We start from the raw sequence: 23,837 nt of genomic DNA on the forward strand, positions 1-23,837 counted from the left end.
GATTACCTTGTATCTACTCCAGAGCTTAGAATAGTGCCTGGCACATAGTAAGAGCTTAGCAAATACCATTAAAAAAATAGCCAAGCTTACTTTAAGTAACCAGAAAGTTTTCAATATGAAGTGAAATTATAGATTAACACTTATTAGCAATGGTTAAACTTAATCATGTCAGTTTTCTGAATATTTGCCAGGCCAATTAGATTGGATAATCAGTTTACTCATGTATTGTCAACCGGTTTTTAATCTGCGGATTCATTAAAAGTAACTATGGGAACTATTTGCTACAACTTAAAGGAGATCTTGTACTTGTATAGAGTTTTTACTTTTTCAGAGTTTTTTCACATCAATATTCTCAGTTTTCACCTCACCACCCTGAGATAGGGGAAGGTATTATTATCTCCAGTGTACAGGTGAAGAAACTGAAACAAACCAAGAGACTTGCTCCAGATCACATTCCTTGACTCTTATTAGGCCACCCTCCCAGTATGTATAGTAACCAGTTTAGCAGTATAGAGAAGCAGCGTGGCTCAGTGGGAAGAGCACCATCTTGGGAGTCAGAGGTCATGGGTTCTAATCCCACCTCCGCCACATGCCAGCTGTGTGACTTTGGGCAAGTCACTTAACTTCTCTGTGCTTCAGTTACCTCATCTGTAAAATGAGGATTAAGACTGTGAGCCCCACATGGGACAACCTGATCACCTTGTAACCCCCCCAGCATTTAGAACAGTGCTTGGCACATAGTATGCGCTTCACAAATGCCATCATTATTATTATCATTATTATTATGAAAACAGGAAACTCAAAATAAACTTCATATGGGATAACAACGGTAGACTTTCAAAATTTTCTTTTTTATATCTAAAATATTCATAATATTCCTACATCGGTACTTGACCAGGAAAAGGGTAACAAAACATTATCTGAAGAAAATGAGATACACTGTTCAAATGGAATTTTCAATCACTAGTCTATATCTTCATTTCAGGTAATATATCTTGTCCGGAAACTTTATTTAGCAATTTGGCATTCTGAAAATAAACCCATATCTCTTTAAATGTTGCCTGGTAGCTGGCATTTCATCATCTTGAGTACTGTGGCATTATGTTGCCATACACATTATAACAACCTTATGCTCTGACATGATGAATTGCCAAGTCCCTGTTGAAAAATGTAATAGTTATGGTTTTCGTTTGTGCAGAATATAAGTACACATTTGGATCATGTTTAAGAAGTTTACAGTTGACCCTTGAAGTATATTTGTTTCAATCTTTTCCTGGGCATTTCATTGTTTCTTAGTTTTACCATTAAAATAAACCGTAATAAATATATCAGCTTGTGTTATAGAAGGGCTCCTCTGATTTATTGCACTACTTCCATTTCTTTCCATGTCAAACAAAAACTAGTTAAAAAATCGAATTCCTCCAGAAGACATTTCTCAGGTATTTTCTCCTTCTGCTCAAGTCATCCCATCACCTTCTGATAGCAATCATGACTGTACCTGTCTATATTATTCATTTATCTACTGATTTACTTAATTGCCTAATTTTGTTCTACTATTTGTATCTATAATTTATTCTCTCTGTAATTTATTTATGTCTGTCTCCCCCTCTAGACTGTAAGCACATTGTGGGCAGGGAGTTTATTTGTTTACTGTTATATTGTACTCTCCCAAACAGTACAGTGCTCTGCATACAGTAAGCGCTCAATAAATATGATTGCATGAATGAATGAATCTACCTTCCAATGTGTCTGCTTGTCTCTCAGACTAGATTGTAAGTTCCTTAGCTTTGCACATAGTAAGCACTTAATAAATGACATTATTATTATTATTATTATTATTATTATTATTATTATTATTATGGCTTTTGCTATTATTATGTGCTACCAAGAATCAGCCCCTTGGAGATCAGAGTCCAGGCCTAATTCCCACCTATATACTTTTAGCCAGCATGTAATATGGTGCTCTGCACACCAAAAGTGCTTAGCAAATACTATTACTACTACCATTACTACCCTGGTATGGTAATATGAAGCCCATTGGTGTTTAATAAATACTGATAATGATCTATCATTCTATCAGATTATTTAGTTCCCTCGCAGAGCAGTGAGCAAGGTGTTTGTAAACTAACTCCCATCCTTAGTATTTATTTAGTACTTAGTATGCACACGTCACTGTTTTATGCATTATAATGAACATTCATCACAGATTGGGGGATTAACTCATGCACCTGAAATTAAGAATTTCATCCTCTGTAAAGGGATATAGTTAACGTTTAGGAGGAGGATTTAGTGGGTCCCTGTGGATCTCCTTGGTTCCATGGGTCATGAGCTTAATACATCAGATCAAACTAGCTAAAAGTTAATCTTGGTCCAATACTGTAGTCACCCTACCCTAATAATAACCTTATATTATTCATTCACTATTAGGCAGCTGAGGTGCTGGACCAAAGTGCTACTCAGCATGTCTGTCTTTTCAAACTTCTGATGATTCCAGTAGACTTCTTCCAGTCTTACAACTAGATGGAAGAAGCTCACAGATGCTGTTACACTTCATTAGTGTTAGTAATGGAAGTAGGAGCATTCTTCAGTGCAGTGATTTGTACTAGATAATTGGGAAGTTCAGAATAAAGAAGTTATACATTCACAGATCACAATAAGCTCAAACTCTGAACATAAAAATATGTACAATAAATCAATGGAACTTATTGTACACTTTTTATATGCAGAGCACCATACTAAGTACCTGAGAGAATACAGAGTTAGTAGGCATTGTCCCTACATTAGAGTGATGAATGATTGAATAAACATATATATGAATGCTCATGAGGAGCTCCTACTTCAGCAGTATTGCTTAGTGGAAAGAGCACAGACTTGGGAGTCAGAGGTAGTGGTTTCTAGTCCTAGCTCAGCCACTTGTCAACAGTGTGACTTTGGGCAAGTCACTTAATTTCTCTGTGCCTCAGTTACCTCATTTGTAAAATGGGGATTAAGATTGTGAGTCCCACTGTGGGACAACCTGATGACCTTGTATTTATCCCAGTGCTTAGAACAGTGCTTGGGATAAAGCTGTCATCACTGTTATTATTATTATTATTATTATTTTGCTATAACCTGGTCTCAGTTATCACCCCACATGATCCCTGCCAGGCCTGGGCTAAAAGTTGGCAGGAAATGGGCCACGGGCATCCAGCAAAGTGTACGAGTTTGATAGGGGAATATTTACGTTTCATATTGTAAGACACAAGCTTAGAAATCAGTCTGTCTACCTTCAGAGCAAGATACTCTGAAAAATATCGAGCATGGAATCAACATCCTATATTGCAACAAGGGGGAACTGAAGAATATGCCTTTATATCATTGAAACGATTACTGCTAAGTAAAAATAGGCCATTCACTATATGTGACTCTGTCCCACAGTTAAACTATCTACTTGTTAACTTGTTTGACCACTTTGACCTTTTCCAATCAATCATCAGTTGTATTTATTAAGCACTTACTGTATGCAGAGCCCTGTTAAAAGCATTTGGGAGAGTAATCATCTTTAATAATGGCATTTATAGAGCACTTACTATGTGCAGAGCACTATACTAAGTGCTTGGGAGACTACAATACAACAGATTTGGTAGACACATTTCCTGTTCACAACAAGCTTACAGTCTAGAGGGCGTGATACACATTAATATAAATAAATAATTAGAATATTAAATTTATAGCTATGTATCTTAGTTCTTTGAGGCTGAGGATAGGTAAATATCAAATGCTCAGAGGTCACAGATCCAAAAACAATAGAGTTGATAGGGTCCTTGCCTTCAGTCAAATTTCATTCTAGTTTTCTAACTTTGAGGTACTCAAAATAAATATTCCTCAATTTTTGAAATGTACTTTAACTTTTATGATTCTCTGAAAAAGGTCCTGGGAGCTGTATAATTTTCATTACTATTTTTCTGGACAGAATAAGTCTAGACTGTCATTTTGAATCCTTACTAACATACTTTATACTAGGAGTCATGCCATGGTTTTCCACCTCTTCTACTTTCCTAGAAATATTGATCAATATTGATTACAAGTATGTGCTCTGAGAAAGAATTTCAGTATTTATGGCAATGCATGCATAGTAATGCCTGCAAATGGCTGCAAGGTGAAGTGACACAAAAGAGAAAGATTTCAGTGTTAATTCTTTTAGCTTGTTGTTAATAATTTATATCATTATGCTCAATTATGCCAATCAACGGCATACTATAGTTTTCTTACGCTTTCCAATATATGACTATGAATGTATTTTCTAATAAAGGTTCACCTCATTTTTCTGGTATTTGTTAAGGGCTTCCTATATGCCAGGCACTGTACTGAGTTCTGGGATAAGTTCAAGCTAATAAAGTTGGGCACAGTCCATGTCCATGTGGGGCTCACAGTCTTAATCTCCATTTTACAGACTTTCCCAAGGTCACACATCAGACAAGTGGTGGAGCTGAGATAAAATTCTGGATTCTCTGATTTCCAGGCCTGTTCTCTTTTCACTAGCCTACAGTGCTTCTACATGGGGGAAGCAGCGTGGCTCAGTGGAAAGAGCATGGGCTTTGGAGTCAGGGTCAGGGGTTCAAATCCTGGTTCTGCCAATTGTCAGCTGTGTGACTTTGGGCAAGTCACTTAACTTCTCTGGGCCTCAGTTTACCTCATCTGTAAATGGGGATTAAAACTGTGAGCTCCCTGTGGGACAACCTGATCACCTTGTAACCTCCTGGTGGGTAATTTCATTAGAGAGTTTCAATATATCATTAATAATAATAATAATAATTAATAACAATTATTATTATGGTAATTTTTGAGTGCTTACTATGTGCTAAGCATTGTTTAAAGTGCTGGACAGGATACAAGTTAATCAGGTTGGATACAGTCCCTGTCGTCCATGAGACTCACACTCTTAAAATCAGACAGCAGACATATGGCAGAGCCATATTTAGAACCCAGGTCCTTCTGACTCCCGGACACACGTTCTTTCCACTAAGCCACACTACTTCCCTTAAGGTCAAGAGACAGAACAAATAGATGAAAAAAAAAAGATTTATCAGGTAGGAAGTGGAATATCTTAGTAAATTATTAAAGTATATTGATTAAAAGGCTTAAATTCAGTTATGCAAAGTTGTCTAATTATCCCTAATTCCATGGGCAGAATTCTTTATTAATTACTGAGAATTAATTTATTTAAGTAATCTAAAAGCAAACATAATTTTCAAAACCAACAGCAAATGCTCCTCACTCACAAACCAAAGTCATCCTTGGCCTTAGAGCATGGTTTGAAATGAACCAAATGTAAAACAATGTAATTCACCTTGTTCAATTTACTGGGGTAATAATTACATTATGAAACATGCATACATAATCCTGCTTTCTAAATTTTAATGTTTCCTAACTTTCAGCCTGTAAAAAAAAACTCAACATGATTAACAATTTAGAGATTGGTACTTGGATAGGTCTACACAGAAAAACTAAAGAGAGGTATTTAAGGGAAGTGGAAGCTCAATATATCTCTATTCATCACCCCAAATCAATCACTTTTGGTTATTTGCATTCATTAAATTATTCTAATATTTGACACAACAGTGTAAATAAAAATAATAATAATAAAGGTACTTGTTAAGTACTTACTATGTGCCAAGCACTATTCTAAACACAGGGGTACATATGAGGTAATCAGGTTGTCCCATGTATGGCTCACAGTCTTAATCTCCATTTTACAGATGAGGTAACTGAGGCACAGAGAAGTTAAGTGGCTTGTCCTAGGTCACACAGCAGACAAGTGGTAGAGGTAGGATTAGAACCCACATTCTCTGACTCCCAAGTCTGTGCTCTTGCCACTGAGCCATGCTGCTTCATATTAGAAGCTTTGTCTTTAAGTTAATCAAAAATAGTCTCTTGGTCACTAGTATCCTTCCACTTTGTAAAAATAAAAATGGAAAAGTCATTTAAGGCTCATGGGAACAAGGATTCCATCCAGTAACTTGCTTCACAGTCCTTTGTAATGGACTGGGTGATCAAATGATTGACAGGTGCCAGTTTGTTTTGTCTTCATGCATATCCCCTTCATGCATATCTGTCTTCATGCATATCAGTTCATGCATATCAGATTTTTCTGTCTTCATTCATATGCATATTCTTTTAGACTGTGATCCCACTGTTGGGTAGGGACTGTCTCTATATGTTGCCAACTTGTACTTCCCAAGCGCTTAGTACAGTGCTTTGCACACAGTAAGTACTCAATAAATACGATTGATGATGATCCCCCAAACTCTCCTACCAAGTGGGGTGGCATCTTCTCCAAGTTCCTCTAGAGTGGCAGAGGTGTGGAGGGTACTGCGGTGGTCACTTCAAATTACCTTCACACAGGAGGGAGAAGACAAATTCACAAGATAGACTTCTGAGTGCCTCTTCTGGAGGGAAGTTTAATTCCTCCCCCTTCTAGACTGTAAGCCCACTGTTGGGTAGGGCCCATCTCTATATGTTGCCAACTTGTACTTCCCAAGCGCTTATACAGTGCTCTGCACACAGTAAGCACTCAATAAATACTATTGAATGAATGAATGAATGAATAAGCAACTACAATGCTTCATAGGGTATTAACTTGTAAACCAATCAAGAAAGGATAGGAAACCCGGTAGTTGGGAAGGAGACCCTTGGAAACTATGGGGCCTGAGGGTTGAGTGGTGATACTAGGATAGCAAGAAGTAGGTAAGGCTCAGAGCTATGACTCTGAAAGGACACAAGGCACAAGAAGTAATCAGAGGTGATTCCAGGGTTGGGTTGGGGTTAGGCTACCTGCAGGTTCAAGGTCCAACAGTCAACAAGTCACGGGTATTTACTGAGCATTTACTTCTGTAGAGCACTGTATTAGCCCTTAGGAGAATATTGCACCAAAAAATCGGTAGATATGCTCCCTGCCCTCAAAAAGTTTCCAATTCAGTGGATTATAAATAACATGCAGCAATGAAGACCTGAAGAAGTGAGGCTCCTGTCTCCAAGGCAGAGAAAGGACTGGTGTAGTGTGAACCTAGGGCACCTACAGGAAGGTATAGAGGGTCATGGGGGAAAAAGATATTAGATATAAGGAAAAGTGGTTTGAACCAGAATTCAGTTTGATTACTGGAGAAGTAGCCTGACTTAGTGGATAGAGAATGAACCTGGGAGTCAGAAGCACCTGGGTTGTAATCCCAGGTTCAGTACATGTCTGCTGTGTGACCTTGGTAAAGTTACTTAACTGTGCCTCATTTACCTTATCAGTAAAATGGGGTTTAAGAGTGTGAGCCCCATGGGGGACAAGGGCTATGTCCAACCTGATTAACTTGTATTTACTCCAGAACTAAGAAGTTGCGCATAGTAAGCCTTTAACAAGTACCATAATTACCATAATCACCTGATTAAGAATACTTGCAAGGAGACTGTTAAACATTATTGAGATCTCTGATCTTGTTGTTTGACCCTAGGCTGGATGAGATTCTTCCAGGGCTGAGTAGATATGTTGACCTAGCAAGCCATGGTACAGGAAGGGGCTACTTTCTCCACAAGCTTTCTAATATCTGATCCCTGAAGCAGAAAATGGTAAGACAGTTCCTGATGCTGAGCTTGTTGTGGGCTGGGAATGTGTTTATTAATAATAATAATAATAATAATGAGGGCATTTAATAATAATAATAATAATAATGGCATTTGTTAAGCACTTACTATGTGCAGAGCACTGTTCTAAGCCCGGAGGTGGGGGGGGGGTAAAAGGTGATCAAGTTGTCCCACGTGGGACTCACAGCCTTAATCCCCATTTTACAGATGAGGTGACTAAGGCTCAGAGAAGTTAAGTGACTTGCCCAAGGTCACACAACAGACATGTGGTGGAGTCGGGATTCAAACCCATGACCTCTGACTCCAAAGCCCGTGCTCTTTCCACTGAGCCACGCTGCTTCTCTTGAAGTATATATTTATTAAGCGCTTACTATGTGCAAAGCACTGTTCTAAGCGCTGGGGAATTTACAAGGTGATCAGGTTGTCCCACGTGGGGCTCACAGTCTTAATCCCCAGTTTAATGCTATATTGTACTCTCCCAAGCACTTATTACAGTGTTTTGCACGCAGTAAATGCTCAATGAATATGATTCATAATAATAACGGTAATAATGCCTCTCATGCCTTAGGGGAAACCACTTGGGATTGAGGTGAGGTTGTGGAAGCTATATGGTTGCAGCGATTTCAGGTAGACTGCACAAGATTCCCCAACCTGCCAGTTCCGTGAAGGGAAGACCTGAAGGGCTTGAGGACCCAGTGGAGGTTAATGGAAGTCCATGTGTTTTAAAGTGACTCTGGGGAGTATTTTAGATGGGATTTAGGGCTAATAACCCCCAGCAATATCACAATACTGAGATGTGTCAAAATCATGTGGTTGTGCCGATGTGGTTTAGGTAGGCTCAGAAGTGCAACTAATGCTCTCTGACTTTTTATTTTAGCTAATTGGCTCTGAAATGAATCAATCAATGAGTGCTGTTTATTAAGTGCTTAGTCTGTGCAGACCATTGTATTCAGCTCTTGAGAGAGTACTGGTTTATCATTAGGAGGATGATCATCATCAATCGTATTTATTGAGCGCTTACTGTGTGCAGAGCACTGTACTAAGCGCTTAGCACTGTACTAAGGATGATGAGTTAGGTGGTCCCATATAAAAATGTGCCTTCCACAATTTTTAGAGATTCACTGGCACATTGCCACAGAATGCTTAAAAGTTTTGACATTCACTTTTATGTTTGTTTCCACTAGTGCAAAGAAAAGTTTTTGTAGCTGAAAAATTGATAGGATCATTTATTTTAAAATGCAGCTTTCAGGTTAGTGAAACATGCTCTGCAAAACTTTTAAATAAACATGACTTTTTATATTTTTAGTACATTTGGGGGAAAAAAATTGACACTCTTACCAAGTGAATTTTTCTTCATTGTCTAGGGTATGGATCACTTTATTCTTTATAAAGCAGCAAATGATTATGGTTATACAGCAAATGTTCACATACAGATATTAGCAAAATTTACAAATTCTCACAAGGCACGACTCTCATTTTCAACCCCATTACATTTCTGCTAATGCTAGAAACTGAATTCAGCCAAATGTCATTTGCACACTCCTTCCAAGAGAACAAAAGTTGGCGGTGCAATGGGATAATTGATGACTGTAAACTCATTGTTGGCAGGGAATGTGTCTGTTTATTGTTGTTAGGTACTCTTCCAAGCACTTATTACAGTGCTGTGCACACAGTAAATGCTCAATAAATACAACTGAACAAATGAATGAATGAATTGACATATAGAAAATCAATAGTATTTCTTGAGAGCTTACTGTGTGCATAGCAGTGTACTAAACACTTGAGAGAGTAGAATATGACAGAGTTGGTAGACACTTAGAGGATAAGGACTCAAATGCATTAGTGAAGCATTAAAAAGATTGGACTAGGGATTTGGAAAAGAGCAGAGTTTTGAAATCAGAGGCCATGGGTTTTATCCCGGGCTCTGCAATAGGAGAATGCATGTTAGGATTTCACTCTCAATCAATCAATCAATCAATCAATCGTATTTATTGAGCGCTTACTATGTGCAGAGCACTGTACTAAGCGCTTGGGAAGTACAAATTGGCATCACATAGAGACAGTCCCTACCCGATAGTGGGCTCACAGTCTAAAAGGGGGAGACAGAGAACAGAACCAATGCAAGTTTCCATCTGAACAACAAGCTAGGATATTCTAGGAGATGGACAGGTCCAGTAGGAGAATGGAAAAATACCTTGATAATATGAATGGCAAAGTCTGCTTTTAACCAACCTTCAACTGTGCAGTATTCTGAAGAAAGAAGAATTCTTTTAAATATTCCATGAGTTGAAGACAAGTTTCTGGGTTGGACAGCACTACAGCTGTAGCTTCCGTATTAAGTTTTCCATGTTTTCAGACAGCCAGTACTGAGGGCACAACTCGAAGAGGAAGGGACAAATAGTCAGTGGCCCCTGTATAATTACCTTTAATGAAGATAGGATTTGTTAGCTGAGGCCTCGGCATTCGCTGCTATAGTAAGGATCTTCTGAAGTGTTGGAGCTGAAGTTGCAAATTTGCAAATTCCTTACTGATGAAAACCTTTACAAAGTTTTTCCTTACAAGGAACAAGAGAAAAAATTGAGGTTAAAAAAAAACAGTGCCAGATTTTGCATACATTGGACATAACAAATAAAGGACACCCCTTTTTCTCTGAACAATAATAGGTGGGACTGTAATCCCACAGTGGATTTTCAGCCATACATGCATTCATAGGTGGATTATACCATAAGCAAAATTGATATATACAATGTTAAGGCAGGAACATTGGAGGCAATACCTAATAGAAACAAGTATGGGAACAAGGTCTGAATTACAGTCCAGACTCTGACACTTTCCTGTTGTCTGATGGGCTTGGTCTTAACATCTCTGTGCCTCAAGTTTCCTCATCTATTAAATGGGAATATAATATATTTTCTATCTGTTTTTAGGCTTTGAGCCCCATGTGCTCAATCAGATTTATCTTGCATTTACCCAGCACCTAGCACAGTTTTTGGAACATAGTGCACTCTTAATGAATATTATTATCATCATTATCATTATATTATTATTTATGCCCTTTGCAACATGCTAAAGCCTATCTGCATAATTAACTTAGACTCTCTTGAGGGAATGTGGTTGGTAGGGTTCTGAAAGAGGGAGTGAAGTTATGTATACTATCATAAATGATAATTCAGTAATATAATCAATTAATAATTAATTCCTTTGTGTAGGCTCTCAGTTCTCAAATCTCAGTATTGAAGTTTGTCCAACTTCCTCAGTGGGAGATTTCATCATCATGACTAACCCTGTTTTTGTTATTAACCTTATAGTTAAATCAGGATATATTATTTTCCTGTGTGACTGTTTCTTGCCTTTTAAACCGAGTCGTCTGAAGAACAAGTCCATGAGTAAATTATTATTCTTGTATTTCCACAGTTTCAAGTAAATTCTTAGCAAATGTAATAAAAAATATAAATTACAACTGCTGTCAGCTAGGTAGGGCAGGAATTGTTGAGAGGAAGATGGGGAAAAAGGAGAAAATATCTTTGCTTCTCTTCTAGACAAATCTGCTGTAATCTCTCATGGCAAAGGAAAACATTCGTAATTATCCACTATGTCAGCTCCCGCTTTCTGTAGGAGTGCCAATCCTCTTCCTCAATGAAGCCTCTGGCTCAGTCTTTGTTGGGCATGAAATATAAAAGCTGAGCTCCCTGAAAAGAAGAGCTCATCAATATGTTCAAAGTCTGGCATAAGGAGCTGGGAGGGAGGAAAAGATCAGTTGGGAATAAACCACTTTGAGTAGTTAGCCTGCTTCCATATGAAAATAAGAAAAAGGACAGGGCCTTCTTCACCTCCCCAAAGTCTAGCTGCTGCCTTCTCAGAGAACTCAGGGAATGTGGTTTCAACAATAACCAAAAAATGCACTACTGAATTGATTAGTTTCCCACAATTTATGTTTTCATACAATTTGAAAAGTTTTTTTTCCTTAGTCTCCTGGGTTTTGCAAGCATTCATGTAATGATTTTCTTTTTCAAATGTATCTCAGCAGAATTTATTTACAGATTTAATAAAAGCATATAACATACATAGATCAGCTTTAGCTAAACTTCCTGAAGGCAAGATTTTAATCCATTATAATCCACAGCAAGTAAATAAATGAAAACTGTTTTGTAAATTCAATTAATCACATTCAGTATATTATAATCTTTATGTCATCAATCAATCAATCAATCAATCAATCGTATTTATTGAGCGCTTACTGTGTGCAGAGCACTGTACTAAGCGCTTGGGAAGTACAAGCTGGCAACATATAGAGACAGTCCCTACCCAACAGTGGGCTCACAGTCTAGAAGGGGGAGACAGAAAACAAAACCAAACATGCTAACAAAATAAAATAAATAGAATAGATAGGTAAAAGTAAAATAAATAAATAAATAGGGTAATAAATATGTACAAACATATATACATATATACAGGTGCTGTGGGGAAGGGAAGGAGGGAAGATGCAGGGGATGGAGAGGGGGACGAGGGGGAGAGGAAGGAAGGGGCTCAGTCTGGGAAGGCCTCCTGGAGGAGATGAGCTCTCAGTCATGAGTCATGAGTCTCAGTCTAACATGTCATGTTAGAGTCATACTCTGAAATTTCTCAAAACACATAGAAACCATTTTCTACTTGGTCCATCTTACCATTAGTCATTCATTGAGTCAGTCATATCTATTAAGCACTTACTGTGTGCAAAGCATTGTACTAAGTGCTTGGGAGAGTACAATATAACTGTAAACAGGCACACTCCCCGACCACAATAAGCTTACATTATTGGATAATGTGCTGTCTAGGATGCAAAATTATCTTGCCTAATTCAGCTCTTTTGCCCTTTTTTATTGTAGTTTTTTAAGCGCTTAAAATGTGCTAGGCATTGAACTAACCACTGGGGTAGATACAAGTTAATCACGTTGGACAGAGCTCCTGTCCCACCTAGGGCTCACAGTCTTAATCCCCATTTCACAGATGAGGTAACTGAAGTACAGAGAAGTGAAGTGACTTGCCCAAGATCCCATGCAAAACAAGCGGTGGAGCTGGGATTAGAACCCAGGTCTTTCTGACTCCAAGGACCACACTCTATCTACTAGGCTCTGTTGCTTTTCTAATCTGGCCTTGTAAATGCTGCTTGGTGTAGAATAAGTACATAACGCCAGGGTTCTTCATGTAGATTGCATGATCAGTAGCATTTTTTGATTAAAGAAAGTAGTTGATAATCATCTGAGTCCTCATAAAAGAATAGTCAACAGAACCTCTTGTATGAGTGATTCACATACATTGGGTACTGCTTTTACCCTGTTAGAATTAAAGAGGTTCACAAAGATTTCATTTTTCTTGTGTGTACTCATGTCTATGTAGAGGAGGTTAAAGAAAGCTATACTTTGTACTCTGCTTCACTCATTGGTGAAAGTGAAAGGATCAGATAAGAATAGTTCAAATTTGATGTGTCCAGTCATATCAGCATTGCAAATAATCTTTTGAATTTGTTAATATTTTCAAGGCAGCTAAATCAGAATATAATGAGATATCATTTATTGCCCCAAATTATGTGCTAGTACTGACTAACCAGTCAATGAAATGCAGGTTTGTCTAGCTTTTCCTTACAAGGATTTGTCTAAATCTCTAGTTCATTGAAGTTCAACGTTTGACTCTTTCTATGGTCATACACTTTCTTGACTTCTCCATTTGTTCAGAATTCTTAGGTGTGTTAATCATCAATCATATTTATTGAGCGCTTACTGTGTGCAGAGTTAATGTCAATATATAATTAGCAACAATAATGAGAAGCAGCGTGGCTCAGTGGAAAGAGCACGGGCTTTGGAGTCAGAGATCATGGGTTCAAATTCCTGCTCTGCCAATTGTCAGCTGTGTGACTTTGGGCAAGTCACTTAACTTCTCTGTGCCTCAGCTACCTCATCTGTAAAATGGGGATTAAGACTGTGAGCCCCCCGAGGGACAACCTGATCACCTTGTAACCTTCCCAGCGCTTAGAACAGTGCTTTGCACATAGTAAGCCCTTAATAAATACCATTATTATTATTATTAACAAAAACATCTCCTTTTTTCTGACTCCACAGATACTAACACTTTAGTGTTGGAATGATTGGGAGCAGCAGGATGAAAATAGGGACCTTAGAGAAAGAGCACAGCCTAGTAGAAAGAGCATGCACCTAGGAGTTAAAAGATCTTTGCCACTCGCCGCCTGTGTGACTTTAGGCAAATTATTTAGCTATTCTGTACCTCAGTTTTCTCATCTGTAAAATGATGATTCAATACCTTTCCTAACCCCTCCCTTGACTGTAAGCCGCTTACTGGAAGAGGAATCATGTCCAGTCTGATTAACCTGAACTTTAGATATGTGCACAAAATAAGAGCTTCTCTCCCTGTCTACTTGTAAACTCCATGTGGGTAACGCCTGTCTACCAACCCCATTGTACTGTAAACACTTGGTAGAATGCTTTGCAAATGGCAAGAACTTAATAAATACCATTGATTGATAGATTGATTAACAATGTTATCACTATTATTATTAGATTGTTGTAAGGGTGACACAAACATATTGTCCCTACAGTGCTTGTGTCCTCTACTTCCTGCCTTTTCAGAGAGGCACATGAAAGTAATAATTTATCTTGCCCTGATTGACTTGGCCCACAAATATCAATATTCTATACTCTCAAGATCATAAAGCTAAAAGGAATTTCAAGAGGTTATTTGGTACAACGTAACAATTATCCATGTTTACTGAGCCCCTACTGTATGTAGAGAACTGTACTAGGTGTTTGAGAAGGTCCAATAGAGTAGGAGATTACAGTCCTGCTCCTTTTCCAGGCAGAACCCTGAGGGAACTGGGGGAAGATGAACAATTCAGTTTCAGACATACTGAACTTGAAGTGTCACAGAAACATGGAAGAAAGTATAAGCCTTATGACTCTCCATAGAAAGAAAACATTTGCATCTTGAAAGAGAGTTCTTCATTTTAATGATTTTTAAATAATTACTAATACCAACATTCAGCTATGTTTCTGTGTAAACAGAGGGATGTTGAGGGAAGTTTACAATTAATTGTTTTACTCTGGAAACTATTCTTATTCTACGAAACATAATGTCAAAATAGTCCAGTAAACTTTCTTGAGTATTAATTCTAACTTTAATTTCCCAATTTAAAGCTGTTTGCACAACCATTTCATTCATTCTATTTTATCCGACTTGTCACTGGTGTTTGCTGTTCTATGATGTGTCACAATTCCATATAACAAAACCTATTATCTTATTTCTTGCTTGCTTTGAGGCTGGCTTTCAGTTATGCACCGCAGCCTCAGTAAACTGTGGGAGGAATAAAGCTTTAATTCCAAAGTTGTAATCATTATTCATGCATGAGGAATGGTGCATAAAGCTGTGACAATACAAGACTTCTAACAATGATGTGTTTAATGCTGATCTGGCAGTACCACCTTCTCAGGGGGTTTCCGTGCCAGTCCAGTTCTGGGGGTTTTATGGGCTGAAATGCCAAGAACACCAAGTTTTGTTTACTAGTTTTAATATGTATGCCTTCCCACTAGAGAGAAGCTTGCAAAGAGCTTGTCTCTTCAAATTCTCTTTTTTCTGAATAAGCTCTTAACATGATAGCAGAACATCAAGAATAATTAGACAAAATGATATTTTAAACCCCAAGATAAATGTATGACTAATGATTAATTCTTGGCATTTTGTCCAAGTCTTCCTCACAATTTTAAACTGTTAGAGGCAATATTACTGAGGAAAATTCTCTTCGGACACAATTCTTTCCAATAACATAACTCAAAAAGAAAAGAAAAAGAACAACCCTACAATTGTGTAATTGGAAAATGGATTCAAGTTCCAAAGAATTGCTATTAATAGATTTTTTTAATCTTTAAAATGCATTTTATGTATTTTACATGTTTTTGCCTCATGTTTCATTGTTCATTTTTAGTGTTCATTTATTATTAAGTGCCATAGAATCATTTCCGATTCATAACAACTCCATGGATATACATTTTCCAGAACATCCTGACCTCTGCCATAATCCACAACCTTTCTAATGATTCTTCTCTTATCGTTGTTATGGTCTCTATCAATCTAACTGCTGGTCTGCCTCTTCCACGTGTGCCCTGTACTTTTCCTACCATTAGTGTCTTCTTTATAGAATCAGTTCTCCTGATTATGTGTCCAAAATATGCTAATCTAAGTCGAGTCATTTGGCCTTCCAAAGACTACTTCGGTTTTATTTGCTCCAAAATCCATTTGTTTGTTTTTCAGGCAGTCCATGGTATTTGCAAAAGCCTTTTCCAACACATTTCAAAAGATTCAATCTTCATTCTATCCTGTTTTATCATTGTCCGGATCCATACATTGTCACTGGAAACATCATAGAGTTGACCATTTGCATTTTTGTGGCAATAGTATCATTTACTAAAATTATAAAATCAGGATTTGCTGTTCTTTCCAGATTCATCATGGAATATTAATCAAAATTTAGTTTTTAAATGCACAAAGTTTTAACTTTCATAATAACTTTTTTGAAACCCATAGTTTCTGCCTCTATGATTTACTAAAATTTCTAATTGCAATCTACCTGGGAAGTGTTGCCTGGTGGAAAGAGCACGTGCCTGGAAGTTAAAGGACTTGGGTCCTAATCCCATGTCTCCCACTTGCCTATTGGTGTGACCTGGAGAAAGTCACCTAACTTCTCTGTGTGTCAATTTTTTCAGCTGTAAAATGGGTAGTCAGTACTTGTTTTCCCTCCTGCTTAGCTGTGAGTCCCATATGGGACAGAGACTGCATCCAACCTGGTTATCTTGTGTCTATCCCATGCTTAGTACACTCTCAGTAATAATAATAATTATAATGATGGCATTTATTAAGTGCTTACTATGTGCAAAGCACTGTTCTAAGTGCTGGGGATGTTACAAGGTTATCAGGCTGTCCCACGGGTGGCTCACAGTCTTAAGCCCCATTTTACAGATGAGGTAACTGAGGCACAGAGAAGTTAAGTGATTTGCCCAAAGTCACACAGCTGACAATTGGTGGAGCTGGGATTTCAACCCATGACCTCTGGCTCCCAAGCCCATACTCTTTTCCACTGAGCCATGCTGCTTCTCTAAGCATATAGTAGCAAACATTCAACAAGCATATCATAATCATCATCATCATCTACCTCTATCCTGGACCTGCCTCCAGTTTGCCGATAAACTGTATTGCATTTTTCACCTTGTTGCTTCCTTCTCCTTCCCTATAAATTGATCATTTAGAACTTCAATATTCTTGTGGATGTTCCTACTAACTCCTTCCCACACCATATACCTGCTTTATTTGTCAGTAGTTATTGAGTGCTTACTGTGTTCAAAGCACTGTAACAAGCCCTTGAGAGAATACAATATAACAGTAGGTACATTCCCAGCCCACAGTGAGTTTAGGGAAGCATCTCACATGGGAAGCAGCGTGGATCAAGGGAAAGAGCATGGGCTTTGGAGTCAGAGATAATGGGTTCAAATCCCGACTCTGCCACTTGTCAGTTGTGTGACTTTGGAGAAGTCACTTAACTTCTCTGTTGCCTCAGTTACCTCACCTGTAAAATGGGGATTAATACTGTGAGCCCCACGTGGGACAACCTGATCACCTTGTAACCTTCCCAGTGCTTAGAACAGTGCTTTCCACATAGTAAGCGCTTAATAAATGCCATTATTATTATTATTAAAGTCTACACCACCTGCTGTTCTACCGCACCTCAGCCACTCACCCAGTTGGACCACAATGGATCTCATCTTTCATTCATTCAATCATATTTATTGAGCACTTACTATGTGCAGAGCACTGTACTAAGCACTTGGCAACATGTAGAGATGGTCCCTACCCAACAAGGGGCTCACAGTCTAGAAGGGGGAGAAAGACAACAAAACAAAACATGTGGACAGGTGTCAAGTCATCAGAACAAATAGAATTAAAGCTAAATGCACATCATTAACAAAATAAATAGAATAGTAAATAAGTACAAGTAAAGTGAATAGAGTAATAAATCTATACAAACATATATACAGGTACTGTGGGGAGGGGAAGGAGGTAGGGTGGGGGGATGGGGAGGAGGAGAGGAAAAGGGGGGCTCAGTCTGGGAAGGCCTCTTGGAGAAGGTGAGCTCTCAATAGGGCTTTGAAGGGAGGAAGAGAGCTAGCTTGGCGGATGTGTGGAGGGAGGGCATTCCAGGCCAGGGGGAGGACGTGGGCTGGGGGTCATCACTAGTCATTGTGTCATTTCTAACAAACAACACCAACTTTGAAATCTCACTTTGACCACAACTTTCTAATCAGCTTTCTCTCCCACACTCTACTCCCTGAAAAACTATTCTCTCCTCCGACAAGACTTATTATCCCTAGATCGCCTCCACTTAACTATAGCATAAATATAACTTGAATTCCCTACCCAATCTCCCTTTTCTTGATGCCAGCAAAAGCACACCTTCACTGTGGATTAAGCTTCCTAGTGGCCCCTGTCCTTCCATTCGTTCAATCATATTTATTGAGTGCTTACTGTGTGCAGAGCATTGTACTAAACACTTGATCTTGCATCACTGACCCCAGCCCTAAAATCACCTTTATGGTATCCTTCCTTTGCTCTGTGCTTATGACTCAAGCACTTAGTACAGTGCTCTGCACACAGTAAATGCTCAATAAATACGATTGAATGAATGAATGACTCAGAATGCTGTTGGAGGAAGAATAGGTACCTGGATGACTTCGGAAAATTCAAGTTCATATTTGTATGGTAAAATTCTGTTAAGCAGCACTACTGCTCTATCTTGGACACCCCTGTCCATTACTCAAATGAATTATGACATTATTTAACTCCTTCCTGAAAGGCAAGGAAATATAAAACTTAAGAAAACTACCAGCTCATCCTCTGTGGAGAAAATGTAGTAACAATCTGAAGTGTTATGCAACTTTCTAACTGTGTACCTGGACCTCACAAAGATGTCACATCCAGCTTCTGAAACAGTTCCATCAATCCTCAAGATTGGATAGCCAGGCAAATCACAAACAATGAAGCTCTGGAACACAGTCTGCCTAATATCATTAAAGATATGTTCACCTAATCATAGCTAAGAGGAGAGGGATACCCCAAGAACTGTTCTATGGAGAGCTGATTTCGGGAAACCGAAAAGGAAAGCTGAAGAAATATTGTAAGGGGACAATAAAGCAAATGCACAGACAATAAGCAGTCCACCTGAAAACTTGGAGTCATTACTGAGCATAAATCAGCAAGAAAAACTCTTATCAAGGCAGGAGTGGCTTGTTTGAGTAAATGCTAATAAGAAACTAGAGAAAAAAAGTGAAATGGAAAACAGCACCAGGTATTACCAACATTACTCACTGTGGGCAGGGAATGTGACTATCAACTCTGTTATATTGTATTCTCCCAAGCACTTAGTACCGTGCTCTGCATGCAGTAAGTGTTCAATCAATACAACTGATAGAAGTTACTTAACTTCTCTGTGCCTGATACCTCATCTGTAAAATGGGGATTAAGATTGTGAGCCCCACGTGGGACAACCTGATCGCCTTGTATCCCCCTGCGCTTAGAACAGTGCTCTGCACACAGTAAACGCTTAACAAATATGATTGAATGGAGGAATGAATGATTGATAGTTTGATAAACATAACATTGCAATAACATAAAGCCCTTGGGTGTGAACAAGGATGCCAGGACAATGTGTCCCACTTTGACTCTTTCAGCCATGAAGGAGCTCAGTGGTGGTGAATTCCATGGTCCAGTGGTGTCTTCTTTGAATATGACAAAGTACAACTAAAATATCTAAAACACCAAAATGAATCATAGGACTAAGACACAGACCCTTAGAAAGATGCTTATCTATACTCTCAAACATAGACATGTTACTCCCCTCCTCAAAAATCTCCAGTGGCTACCAATCATCCTACGCATCAGGCAAAAACTCCTCACCCTCGGCTTCAAGGCTCTCCATCACCTCGCCCCCTCCTACCTCACCTCCCTTCTCTCCTTCTACAGCCCGGCCCACACACCTCCACTCCTCTGCCGCTAATCTCCTCACCATGCCTCGTTCTAGCCTGTCCCGCCGTCGACCCCCGGCTCACGTCATCTTCCTGGCCTAGAATGCCCTCCCTCCGCACATCATCATCATCATCAATCATATTTATTGAGCGCTTACTGTGTGCAGAGCACTGTACTAAGCCCTTGGGAAGTACAAATTGGCAACATAAAGAGACGGTCGCTACCCAACAGTGGGCTCACAGTATAAAAGGGGGAGACAGAGAACAAAACCAAACATACTAACAAAATAAAATAAATAGAATAGACATGTACAAGTAAAATAAATAGAGTAATAAATATGTACAAACATATATACATATATACAGGTGCTGTGGGAAAGGGAAGGAGGTAAGATGGGGGGATGGACAGGGGGACGAGGGGGAGGGGAAGGAAGGGGCTCAGTCTGGGAAGGCCTCCTGGAGGAGGTGAGCTGTCAGTAGGGCCTTGAAGGGAGGAAGAGAGCGAGCTTGGGGGATGGGCAGAGGGAGGGCATTCCAGGCCCGGAAGATGACGTGGGCCGGGGGTCGATGGTGGGACAGGCGAGAATGAGGCACGGTGAGGAGATTAGCAGCAGAGGAGCGGAGGGTGCGGGCTGGGCAGGAGAAGGAGAGAAGGGAGGTAAGGTAGGAGGGGGCAAGGTGATGGACAGCCTGGAAGCCGTGGGTGAGGAGTTTCTGCCTGATGCACAGATTTATTGGTAGTCACTGGAGATTTTTGAGGAGGGGAGTAATATGCCCAGAGTGTTTCTGGACAAAGATAATCTGGGCAGCAGCATGAAGTATGGATTGAAGTGGAGAGAGACACGAGGATGGGAGATCAGAGAGAAGGCTGATGCAGTACATCCATGCAGCTTGGCGCACATCCGCCAAGCTAGCTCTCTTCCTCCCTTCAAGGCCCTACTGAGAGCTCACCTCCTCCAGGAGGCCTTCCCAGACTGACCCCCTCCTTCCTCTCCCCCTCCTTCACTTCCCCATCCCCCCTACCTTACCTCCTTCCCCTCCCCACAGCACATGTATATATGTATATATGTTTCTACATGTTTATTACTCTATTTTATTTGTACATATTTATTCTAATTATTTTATTTTGTTAATATGTTTTGTTTTGTTCTCTGTCTCCCCCTTCTAGACTGTGAGCCCACTGTTGGGTAGGGACCATCTCTATATGTTTCCAACTTGTACTTCCCAAGCGCTTAGTACAGTGCTCTGCACACAGTAAGCACTCAATAAATGCGATTGAATGAATATAAATTCAGGCCTACCATTTATTCATTCATTCAATCGTATTTATTGAGAGCTTATGGTGTGCAGAGCACTGTACTAAGCACTTGGGAAGTACAAGTCGGCAGCATATAGAGATGGTCCCTACCCAACAACGGGCTCATATAGTCTAGAATGGGGAGACAGACAACAAAACAAAACATGTAGAGAGGTGTCAAAATCATCAGAACAAATGGAATTAAGGCTATATGCACATCATTAGCAACATAAATTGAATAGTAAGTTTGTACAAGTAAAATAAATAGAGTAATAAATTTGTACAAATATATACTAGTGCTGTGGAGAGGGGAAGAAGGTAGGGTTGGGGGGATGGGGAGAAGGAGAGGAAAAAGGGGGCTCAGTCTGGGAAGACCTCCTGGAAGAGGTGAGCTCTCAGTAGGGCTTTGAAGGGAGGAAGAGGGCTAGCTTGGTGGATACCAGAAACAATCAATCATTCCCAAATTCAGAGAAGTATACACTCTCAATTAATTTCTTTCTATCTCTTCTTACCATACCTATGTGTCAGAATTTTCCAACTTCCGATAGTGTGTCCCTTCTAAATAATTTGGAAACCAAGCCTCAAAGCCTCAAAAATATTCTAAATCTACCTGATCAATTATTACTTTAACTAGGCTAAAATTTACTTAAAATGGTATTTTAGTTAGTGTAAATTTGCTCTTTGATCACATTTTACCTATCTTAATTTCTATTTATGGGAATAAATTTTTAAAGTGCTTGGTACGTGTGGGCAGGGATCCTGTTTCCTATCATCCTGAGCTTTAAGTCCAGTGGCATGCATATGGTACGTGCTCAATAAATATTACTGATTTGCTGTAATGGGTCTCAACCATAAAACTAATTTTCTTTTTATCTTTGCTATTTATAGTTCAGACTATTTCTACAGTTTGAGTTCTTTCCTTTGGAAGATTGAATGCTGAACCTTTTGTGTGGGATTTGTGTACATGTATATATATATATATGAGATTACTTTTCTTGTTGATCATATACAATAACAGGAAAACCATTAGGTAAACTTTTCCTGCTTTCATGTTGAATCCCACTATATGGACTCTTTCGTAGGGGGTAATTATGTTTCTAATTCAATTCCTTTATTTTTATATTACTGATGGAGCTTCTGTTGCCTGAATTTTCACAGGCCCCCAAAGGAGCTGACAATGTCCTCCTGTAGCTTTGCAGATATTCCACAGTAGGATCCTAGATGATACATTGCTCACTGCCACAAGAGATTATATAAACTTAATTTGAACCAGGGCTACAGATGGGGATTGAAATAATGGGTCTGGCAGGCATCTGTGGTCAAGTGGACATCATTATTTCTGGAAGCTACTCTCTCTCTAGGGCCATATGTGACAGATAGTCAAGTTTACAGCTGATGTCTTCCATGAAAATTGTTTCCAATTGCACTTCTCACTAAAGAAATTTGGTTTTTGTAGCTGATAACAAGGTGTGTCAGTGACTAAAATATAAAAATATCTGTCCTCTTTTACAGATCATTACCATTGGAATCCCTTGGGTCTTCTTTCTCTGAGGTTTTAAATTGTTAACATTAATGATCAAAAAACTTATACCAGGGTGTTTCTCTCTACATGTGTGTTACTGGAGTTTTGAAACTGAGTACCAGTTAGTGTTTTACTTCTGTTCTTTATGTTTTTGTCTATTTCTCATTTGATATTAATCTCTTTGTTATTTCTGATTTTGCCCCACTCTCTATAAGCTTTTGTCTACCTTTGTAGATTTGCTTGTTTCTCTCTGCTTCTGCCTGTGGGCATATTTACCTTTCTGGGTCTTTGTCCTGGATGCCCCAACTCCATTTGTAATCATTCTCGTAGTTTACCCATAGAATTTTCTTGTTCAAAATACAGAAGTTGTTTACCATTGCATTCTTCCGCACTGTAATTCATCCATTCATTCAATCATATTTATTGAGCACTTACTGTGTGCAGAGCACAGTACTAAGCGCTTGGGAAGTACAAGTTGGCAACATATAGAGACGGTCTCTCTCCAACAACAGGCTCACAGTCTAGAAAGGGGAGACAGACAACGAAACAAAACATGTAAACGGCTGTCAAGTCATCAGAACAAATAAAATTAAAGCTAAATGCACATCATTAGCAAAATAAATAGAATAGTAAATATGTACAAGTAAAATAAATAGAGTGATAAATCTGTACAAACATATATACAGGTGCTGTGGGGAGGGGAAGGAGGTAGGGTGGGGGGGTTGGGGAGGAGGAGAGGAAAAAGGGGGCTCAGTCTGGGAAGGCCTCTAGGAGGAGGTAAGCTCTCAGTAGGGCTTTGAAGGGAGGAAGAGAGCTAGCTTGGCGGATGTGTGGAGGGAGGGCATTTCAGGCCAGGGGGAGGACATATGCCGGGGGTCGATGGCAGGACAGCAAGAACAAGGTACAGTGAGGAGATTAGTGGCAGAGGAGCGGAAGGTGCAGGCTGGGCTGTAGAAGGAGAAAAGGGAGGTGGGGTAGGAGGGGACGAGGTGATGGAGAGCCTTGAAGCTGAGAGTGAGGAGTTTTTGCTTGATGCATAGGTTGACAGGCAGCCACTGGAGATTTTTGAGGAGGGGAGTAACATGCCCAGAGGGTTTCTGCACAAAGATGATCTGGGCAGCAGAGTGAAATATAGACTGAAGTGGGGAGAGACAGGAGGATGGGAGATTAGAGAGGAGGCTGATGCAGTAATCCAGTCGGGATAAGGTGAGAGATTGAACCAGCGAGGTAAGCGGTTTGGATGGAGAGGAAAGGGTGGATCTTCGCAATGTTGTGGAGGTGAGACCAGCAGGTTTTGGTGACGGACTGGTTGTGAGAGGTGAACAAGAGAGCAGAGTTGAGGATGACACCAAGG

Source organism: Tachyglossus aculeatus, chromosome 2, assembly GCF_015852505.1.
Source record: "Tachyglossus aculeatus isolate mTacAcu1 chromosome 2, mTacAcu1.pri, whole genome shotgun sequence".
NCBI classification, from domain to species: domain Eukaryota; kingdom Metazoa; phylum Chordata; class Mammalia; order Monotremata; family Tachyglossidae; genus Tachyglossus; species Tachyglossus aculeatus.